This window comes from Heptranchias perlo, chromosome 27, assembly GCF_035084215.1.
Source record: "Heptranchias perlo isolate sHepPer1 chromosome 27, sHepPer1.hap1, whole genome shotgun sequence".
Lineage (NCBI taxonomy): Eukaryota > Metazoa > Chordata > Chondrichthyes > Hexanchiformes > Hexanchidae > Heptranchias > Heptranchias perlo.
Genome location: NC_090351.1, coordinates 24,141,718 through 24,151,720, shown reverse-complemented (window position 1 = coordinate 24,151,720; position 10,003 = coordinate 24,141,718). Strand labels below are relative to the sequence as shown.

At 43.1% G+C, this 10,003-nt stretch overlaps 1 long non-coding RNA gene across 1 annotated transcript; it reads right to left on the bottom strand.

The window, feature by feature from the left end:
- Positions 1–307: 307 nt before the first annotated feature.
- On the bottom strand, positions 308–5,950 carry LOC137344696 (uncharacterized). The gene is made up of 3 exons (XR_010968441.1): positions 5,810–5,950; positions 3,249–3,339; positions 308–448 (listed from the first exon to the last, which is right to left on the bottom strand). It is a non-coding gene; the product is annotated as an uncharacterized lncRNA (long non-coding RNA).
- Positions 5,951–10,003: the final 4,053 nt, after the last annotated feature.

Sequence of the window (10,003 nt, the reverse complement as noted above, 5' to 3'; positions counted from 1 at the left end):
CTTAAATGCTAATATGGAGAGGAATCGAATCGAATAATTTGGTTCTTTAACCATGCAATCTGTCAAACAAATCAGTCTGTCAATTATCTGAAATGTCAACTCTTCCACCATTAAATTAATTTGCTGTTCAGCAAAGATACAATCCCCCAAAGCTTTTAGGTCATATTTTAGAATGCACTACTGCCACGACGAACCCCCTGTTTCCATAGTTTTGTGTGTATATTGATCATTGTTTTACTTCACAGTTGCCAATATATAAAGAGATTTCACATCTAAAATTGCAGGATTTCTTAGAGAAAGCATCTCAGTTCCCCAAATCACTGAATCCTAGAAAGAATGCATTGCTTCCATTGTCACATCATGCAAGTTGTTCTTTGCTAGCATACACTCACACACCTCAACTGTGGTGTCCAGATATTTTTCCTGAATTGTGTTGATCAATAACAACCTGTGAAAGAAGTAAGAGATGAAATTCTGAAAAAGTTTCTTTGAAGACTAAACTTTCCGTAATTAATTTGTGATCGATTTTCATGCCGTTTTAAAGCCTTTAAAAAATATATATCTGGAGTAAACAAAAAGTAGAAGAAAGCATTAGTCCACTTCAAATGATAGTGGGAAGCTGGCATCCAGGGACAAAGGAATAGCAAAATGATTAGTAGTTATTTCAATCACTCTTCCCCCAGGAGGAGGAAGGAAAATTGCCTAAGTTGGATATCAGATTTCCAGGAACAGCAGAAGAGGAGCTCAACATTATGGAAATAACAAAGGACACTGTTGTAAAAAGAGTACATGATCCTCAAACAGACCAAAGTACCAATCCCGACAACTTGCGTTGACGAGTTTTAAAGGAGATAGGGACTGAAATTAGTAATATATTTTCACTAAATTTGGGATAGTTTCCTCAGTATTGGAAATTGTCTTATTTAGAACTAAAGTTAAGAATTGTAACTAAAAATTATAGAACAGCAAGTTTAACGTCTGTTGTCGGGAAAATCTTTAAAACAATTTGAGAGATGTAAAAGCATAACTTGCTAATGAACAATTTGAATGGATTCATTAAATCATGAAGGGATGTTTTATTTAACCTATCGGTGTTCTCTGAAGACACTGCTCCCATGGTGGATGGGGAAATGCAACTCATATTGTGGCCCTGAAATTCCAAGGGTAGCATTCCCAGCAATGCCCAATAATGCTCCCCAACACTGACCTCCATAATAGTGTGTGGAGCCTGTGGGAGGGCAACTCATTTATATGAGACCAGCAGGTGGCGGTGCCACTCTGGGTGCTTCTTTGGTGCCCGCCTGCCCCATGCCAGCGGAAATTCCCTGGCTGGCCATCTGAGGGGATGGGTTGCCCTGGTCGTGGCTCTGATCAGCTCCTGAGCAAGAGGGGCTCCATTAAGGAAATATATTATTTTTAAAAAATCTTTCTCTTCAAGACCACTTGCTCGGCCTGGAACCCACTGGTGGAGCCCACGTGTGCTTTTATGGAGAATAGTATGCTTCATCTCTCTCAGCATACCAGCCATCACTGAAACACTGAGTCACGATTGAAACTCAGTAGTGGGAGCTCTCGGCCTTTGGAGACCCCGTCCTGACTTGTCATTCACCTTTTAAAGTGGGCACAGAAGTTCTGCCCCTTAGAGGTGCCAGCCTTGGGTCAATTGGTAGCACTGTTAGCTCTGAGTCAGACGGTTGTGGGTTCAAGTCCCACTCTAGAGACTTGAGCACAAAATCTAGGTTGCAGTACTGAAGGATAGCTGCATTGTTGGAGATGCTGTCCATCTGATGAGACGTTAAATCGAAACCCTGTCTGCCCTCTCAGGTGGACATAAAAGATCCCTTGGCGCTATTTTAAAGAAGAGCAGGCCAGTTATTCCCGGTGTCCTGGCCAATACTTATCCCTCAACCAATCAATAAAGATTATCTTGTCATTGTCATTTGCCGTTTGTGGGACCTTGCTGTATGCAATTTGGCTGCCGTGTTTCCTACATTACAACCATGATTATATTTCAAAAGTATTTCATTGGCTGTAAAGCTCTTTGAGACATCCTGAGGTTGTGAAAAGTGCTATATAAATGCAAGTTCTTTCTTGCTTACAAGGCAATCCAGAAACAGCAGAGACCCAATGTAACTGGATCTCCCCTGTTTCCTTGGGGATTCTGTAATCCCCTGCAAAAGTTACGGTGAGAGACCAGTAGAAGCCCTGTGGAATTTCAGGGCTGATGCACTTACATTTTCAGAAAGCTTTTGATGAAGTTTACATTCACAATTAGTGGTTGATGTAAGGAGTTATTGAATAGAAGGTAAAATTCGCGATGCAGGATAGAAAATTGGCTTAAAAATAGGAGATAAAGGGTCACCATAAATGTTCACTATTTTTAATATATATTGATGATTTTGACAGGGAAGGTAAGCAAAATCTTAAGTTTTCTGATGAAATCAAAATAGGAGGCACACCAAATAATGAGAAACAATGTAATGACCTTTAAAAGGATTTAGATCTTTTAGGTAAATGGGCAATAGTTGCAGATACAATTCAATGTTAATAAATGTAAAATCATTAATATAGGAGTCAGGAAACAAAAGAGGGAGCATGTGTTAAATGGATAATTGGTACAGTGTGCTGATCAAGAAAAAGATCTAAGTGTTATAATGGTTAGATCTATGAAACTGTAGGCTCAGAGCTCAGCTGCATTAATAAAAAGGCAACTACTATTTGCATTAGCAGAGGAATAAAGTAAGTTCTATTGTTGCTATATAAGCCATTGGTTAGACTCCATTTGGATAACTGTGTGCATAAGAAGGATATTATTGCCCTTGAGAGAGTACGGGGATGAGCAATAAAAATGATTCCAAGCATCAGGAATTCAAATTATGAAAGAAATGTTTTCCTTGGATATAAATGAGAATTGACTAGAATAGTAGAATTGCAAGGGGTAAGAAGGGAAGTAAGAAGGGAAGTCAGCAAAATGTTTTCATCCAAAGAGTTCTAGAATTGTGGAATAAGTTATTAAAGAAGTGCATTTAAGTAGGCAGTATAAATGGGTTCAAGAGACAATTAGGTGAGGAGAAAAGTAATTAAGGGACAGGGAGAGAAAGTGGGAAGATGGAGATGATGGGCCCGATGTTAGCAGGGCTGCGGGTTCTCGGCAGGGGGGCTATCGGGCGCGTGGGTAATGCGCCCGGTGAAATTAGTCAGCTCCCCGCGCGATTGTAGCATACAATCCACTAATTGGATCCACTTACCTGCTCCTCCGGGTTCCCCACTGCTGATCTGCGCGTCGGGCGGTCAGCTGGAGGAGCTTTATTTAAAGGGGCAGTCCTCCACTGACAGATGCTGCAACAAACAGAAAAAAAATCACAGCATGGAGCAGCCCAGGGGGAAGGCTGCTCCCAGTTTAATGATGCCTCACTCCAGGTACCAATACATGGGGTGAGGAGGAGGGGGAGGACAGAGATCTTCCTCCCGGCGGGCGGGAGGAAGCGGCCTGCCTCTGCCACCAGGAAGGCCTGGCTCGAGGTGGCAGAGGAGGTCACCAGCACCACCAACATATCGCCCACCTGCATATAGTGCAGGAGGCGCTCCAATGACCTCGGTAGGTCAGCCAAAGTGAGTACACTTACTCTTTCCCCGACATTCCGTCTGCCACATCACCGCCCCCAACCCACATCTCCTTCTGCACTGCCAACACTACTCTGTCACATCACCCCTCATACCCACTCAAACCTCATCCGCATCGTACCTGCACCTACTCACCTCGCCAGTACTCATCCTGCCACTACCACTCAACCCAATCCTTATACAATCTCATGGCTATATCTCGTACTCACCCTCTCATGCATCACTTTCACGGCCAGCCTCACTCAAACTGCCACTACCTGTGCTGCAGCCACAGGGCATGCATCACATATGTGCAGTAGGCAGCGTAAGGCAAACGTGTCGTGAGCATGAAGGGGATGCACAGGGTGTTTGAGGGTTTGTCATGGTTGTTACTTATAATGAATTTCTGACCAACTCACATCACATATTATATTGGCACCACTACTGCCATGTCTTCGCGATTCTTGTCTGGTTTGTGCAATAATGCCCTTTCCTGAGGATCACTATGAAGACCCACAACTGATGCCACCCATTGTGTCACTGCAGAGTGGATGTAGGTGTATTTGCAGGGCTCTTTTGTGCAGACGGCTGAGAGACGTCAGCGATGTCCCCGGTTGCACCCTGGAAGGATGCGGAGGAGAGGTTGTTGAGGGCAGTGGTGACTTTGACAGCGACAAGTAAGAAGAAGGTGCACGGGCCAGCCAGGAGCAGCTTGGCATGAAGGAGGCTGCAGATGTCCACGACTACATGTCGAGTGACTCTGAGCCTCCGTGTGCACTGCTGCTCAGAGAGGTCCAGGAGGCTGAGCCTCGGTCTGCGGACCCTGTGGCGAGGGTAGTGCCCTCTGCGACACATCTCTCTCTGCGGTAGCCCTCCCTCCTGCTGTACAGGTGGATGTGTCACAGCACTCTGTTGTGGAGCTCCACGTGTCAGAGGTGGACGGCGTGGATGGCGAGGCTGGTGATGCTGTTCGCTCTCCGAGGAGGCCATGACTGCAGCTACGGCGGCCCCCATCCGGAAGATGTGCATCTGAGGGGGTCCGCAAGGTAGGTAGATGTGTCTGGACACTGGGCTAAGTGTGCAAGTTGGTGACTTTGATTGTCAGGAGGAGGGTGGTGGAGGCCAAACTTTGTCCCAAGTGACAGAGTGGCCTCCTGCAATGAGTGAGGGTCTCCCCCTCCACCTGTCAAATGGACCTTTGCAGCTGCCACAGGCTGATGGCTGCAACACGTCCATTTGAACTGTGAGTGTTTCCCCCAGTGTAGGAAACAGTCCCAGTTTGCTCTAAAATCCCACCCCTCCTCACATAATCCCTTAATCAGGTCAGTTAATGACCTGAACAAGCCAAATAAATACTTTCAAGTGGCATCCCGCTGGCTTTAATTGCCTGCGGGATTCCCACCAGCGGGGGCTGCGCGCGCACGCCGGCGCGTCAGCGGGGAACCCGGAAGTGCGCGGGTTCGAGGCGGGCTCCGGTCCCGATCCGGGATTTCACGATTTTCGGGGCCCCCCCGCCAGGAACGCACCCGCTGGCGGCTGCTAAAATGCTGCCCGATATCTACAAAAGGAATTGGGCTTCTTAGGCCTAATGGGCATTTTCTGTTCTTAAAAATTCTTATGTTCTTACCCAATTGTGCATGTTTTTGCATTTGTCTTTTTAAATGCATTTTTGACAGCCTTGTTGTCCATATCAATGATCAGAGCAACTTATTACAAAAGGAAAATGCCACATTAGGACAAAAAAGTTAAACAACCATTTTCAACATAAGTCCATAATGGAGGAGCAAGTTCCAGCGCATTCGCACATGCACAGTGAAACCCGGAAATCCGGAATTTGTTCCTCCTGGTTCACCGGCGATATGACAGCTTTGAATTAAAGGGATATCTGCAATTAGCGAAATCTTTGAAAAAGTGCCAACTTGCACTTCTGCCCAGCTGGAAAGTAACTAATATCGCCATAAAACAGGTACACTTAAAAATACCAGGTCTAAACTAAGTTTTAATAGCGTGGTAAATCTGAATGACTGCCAAACAACTAAAAATTAATTTTTAAAAATGTGGAGTTATTGGTCATTAAAATAAAATTTAAAATTAAAAATTTTTAAAAAAAATTTTCTCCTTCTGCCTCTTTTATTTAATTCAATTATATATTACCCTCTCTTTTTCGCTGTCTGTATCTATTTTTACAATGATTTTAATGGTGTACCTTTCACATCCTGGTTTTCATATTGGAAGCTTGCAAACAGAGTTTCGCAGCGGAGGGAGAGTGTGATCCTCTTACTTCTCCCAGGGTCCTAGCTTCGCTTGAACTGATGCTGGGCTCTTCTCCGCTTCCTATTCGAGGAAGTGCCTGAAGTAAAGACTGCGGTAAGTTAGTGGGTTAGCATAAATCTATGGAACGGCGAGCAGTCTTGGTTCGCTGCTCCGAGCAGTGAGTCATTACTGTCAAAAATGATTGCCGATGTGTTTTACAATCTAGTTCTCAATATTCTGGATGAGGAAGATCCCTGTTTTGTTGCAATCTGTTCTGAAGTTAGATCACTTGTTCAGAATTATAAAAATATCACAGATCTTATCATTTCAGCACTCACCATCTGTACAAAATTAATTTTCCTGGATATTTCATGAATTGTAAAATATATTTACACAAACATTATAACATGTACCTAAACATATACGTGCATATATTATCCAGTGTGTGTATACACACTCAGGTACTTCATAAATAACAACATAATTTCTGATCAATCGGATTCAGAATTAACATTTCAAGTGCTAAAATATGTTCTAAAACTGTAGAGAGTTGTGTGGAATCTCCAATCTCATGTAATATGTTTCAAAGCATCTCCTGGGCCCATGTTTCGACACACTGGCAGTTTTATGAACTACATCTCATTGCAAAAACAGACTGCAGCTGTGTAAAATCATTATGCACTTTCTTTCCTTCTTAGATCCACAAAACAACAGATTGTCAGGTCTTAAAAGTACACTGTAGACTTCCTTCAAGTTCCTTCCATGCACAATTAACTCCTCATAGTTTAAATACATGGGAAGAGATGTGGAGAAAGCAATCTCAGGATGACAGTACCTGTAAAATTATAAAATCATAGAATCATACAATGGTTTCAGCACAGAAGGAGGCCAATCGGCCAATCAAGCCCATGCCGGCTCTTTGTAAGAACAATCCAGTGAGTCCCTTTCTCCCGCTCTTTTCCCGTAGCCCTGCAAATTTTTCCCTTCACGTATTTATCCAATTCCTTTTTTAAAGCCACGATTGAATCTGCTTCCACCACCTTTTCAGGCAATGCATTTCAGATCATATCTACTCACTGCATAAGAAAGTTTTTCTTCATGTCGCCTTTGGTTCTTTTGCTAATCACCTTAAATCTGTGTCTTCTGGTTCTTGACCCTTCTGCCAATGGGAACAGTTTCTCTTTATTTACTTCATCTAAACCCTTCATGATTTTGAACACTTCTATCAAATCTCCTCTCAACCTTCTCTGCTGTATGGAGAACAACCCCAGCTTCTACAGCCTATCCATGTAACTGAAGTGCCTCCTCCCTGGAACCATTCTAGTAAATCTTTTCTGCACTTCTCTAAGGTCTTCACATCCTTCCTAAAGTGCGGTGCGCAGAATTGGACACAGTACTCCAGTTGTGGCTGAACCAATGTTTTATAAAGGGTCAACATAACTTCCTTGCTTTTGTATTCTGTGCCTCTATTTATAAAGCCCAGGATCCCGTATGCTTTTTTAACTGCTTTCTCAACCTGTCCTGCCACCTTCAAAGATTTGTGCACATATACCCCCAGGTCTCTCTGTTCCTGCACCCCCTTTATATTGCCTCTCCTCGTTCTTCCTGCCAAAATGTATCACTTCGCACTTCTCTGCACTAAATTTCATCTGCCATGTGTCCGCCCATTCTCCAGCCTGTCTATGCCCTTTTGAAGTCTATTACTATCCTCCTCACTGTTTACTACACTTCCAAGTTTTGTGTGATCTGTAAATTTTGAAACTGTGGCCTGTACACCCAAGTCCAAGTCATTAATATGTATCAAAAAAAGCAGTGGTCCTAGTACCGACCCCTGGGGAACACCACTGTATACATTCCTCCAGTCCAAAAAACAACCTTTCACCACTACTCCCTGTTTCCTGTCACTTAGCCAATTTTGTATCCATGCTGCCACTGCCCCTTTTATTCCATTGCCTTCAATGATTTTGTGTGTTTCTGAGCTCAATAAATGACCACTTGGTCACCTTCTAATTTTGAAAAGGGGAAGATAAAAAAAGTCTTCCCTCTATTACCTGTAGAGATTCTATATGAGTAAAAGTAAAGCTAAAACTGTTACAAACACAGACCTCTCACTGTCTGCAGTACAATTTAAATCTTGGGATTTAAATGGGAGAGGTAGGAGTTGTCTACTCAGAAAAACAGACAAGGTTTTTTTTCCAAGTTGTTTTGCCAAAATTTGAAACAATTGCCCCATTCATGGTTATATCACTAAATTGGCTGTTTTTATATAAGTTTATACAAATTTCAATGAAGTGACCAAAATGGAAATTTTTTGAGTTTCTGAGAAGGAACATAAATCCTAAATAGAAAATGGACTTGACCGGATTAAGATTGGTTTAGTCAGATCAGGCAAAAACCCAAGGGTGTCCTCATCAGTGGAATGAAAACCAGAAACCTGGTTAGGCAAAGGATTAATTGGAGCACAGCACTCCCTGGCCTCAGATTGGAATGAAGAATCCAGCTTCATGGCCTTTCATGCTAAGCATTTGAAGCGCTGAAAGATTAAATGAAAGTTTTGGAGGGTCTAGGAGTACAAGAGTAGCAGGTTCTGAGGGCATACATTGTGACATGTGTACTTGGGACAGATATTTTCTGTTGGAATCTACTGAGTGGCATTACCTTGGCAGCTTTCCTCAGGTCTGCTGTCTTCTTCGACGTCTGCAGTCAGGTCCTCTGGGTTTCCAGACAGCAATCACACTGTCAGCGATCTCTTGCCAGGCATTTCATACAACTCCTCACTGGAGAAGGTGCCCTTGAGTGCTAACCAGGACAGCCCTGCTTTGCCTCAGTGCATGCATCAGCACTTCTAAGGCTCCATCTGTAAATATAGCCTTGTGCTTCCAGTGATCCCACACTGATGAGAAATGATATGAATCTGTCAACCCATTCCATCCAGTTCATATAAAATGGGAATTTTGTTTATAATATTTATTGCCAAGCCTTTCTATATTTTTCATTTTTAAAAATCTATATATTTTATTTGTGCATCATGTGGGAAAACTAAGGTTTCTTTTTAATGAAATTGCACCGTCTTACAAATCCACACTAAAATAAATTCCGATTTTAAGTGTGAAATGCAAGCAAGTGTTTTCAATAAATTAAAAGATGTTGAACGCTCAGCATTATTGCAATTCAAAGTGCTTTTGCTCCCGGTATTCCTTTGGTATAGTGGTAGCAATCCTATCTCTGAGTCAAAACATACAAAGTTCAAACCCTGCTTGAGACAGTCCTGGCAAGTGGAGACCGGAGCTTGTGGATCTGAATTCTGGGTTGACTTCTAGTGGGATACTTGTGTCTGGTGGGTATAAATGCCCTTCTCCCTCATCCTATGGGTTGTGGAAGCCCATAAAACCCTCCTGCTGTATAGGACGAAAGACCCTATCATCTGGTATTAAAAAAGAGATGGTTATGGCCATGGAAGGGGTGTTTATGTTGGGGCCTGTCAGACTGTTAATCATAAGAACGTAAGAAATAGGAGCAGGAGTTGGCCATACAGCTCCTCGAGCCTGCTCCGCCATTTAATAAGATCATTGCTGATCTTCGACCTCAACTCCGTTTTCCTGCCCGACCCCCATATCCCTTGATTCCTTCAGAATCCAAAAATCTATTGGTCTCAGTCTCGAATATACTCAACAATTGAGCATCCACAGCCCTCTAGGGTAAATAATTCCAAAGATTCACCAACCTTTGAGTGAAGAAATTCCTCTTCATCTCAGTCCTAAATTGCCCACCCCTTATCCTGAGACTATGCCCCCTAAGTTCTAGACTCTCTAGCCAGGGAAACAGCCTCTCAACATCAACCTTGTCAAGCCCTCTAAGAATTTTATACGTTTCAATGAGATCACCTCTCATTCTTCTAAACTCTCATTCTCCTCTCTCCTCATAGGACAACCCTCTCATCCCAGGAATCAATCTAGTGAACCTTCGTTGCACTGCCTCTAAGGCAAGTATATCCTTCCTTAGGTAAGGAGACCAAAACTGTACACAGTACTCCAGGTATGGTCCCACCAAAGCCCTGTACAATTGTCGCAAGACTTCCTACTCTTGTACTCCAACCCCCTTGCAATAAAGGCCAACATACCATTTGCCTTCCTAATTGCTTGCTGTA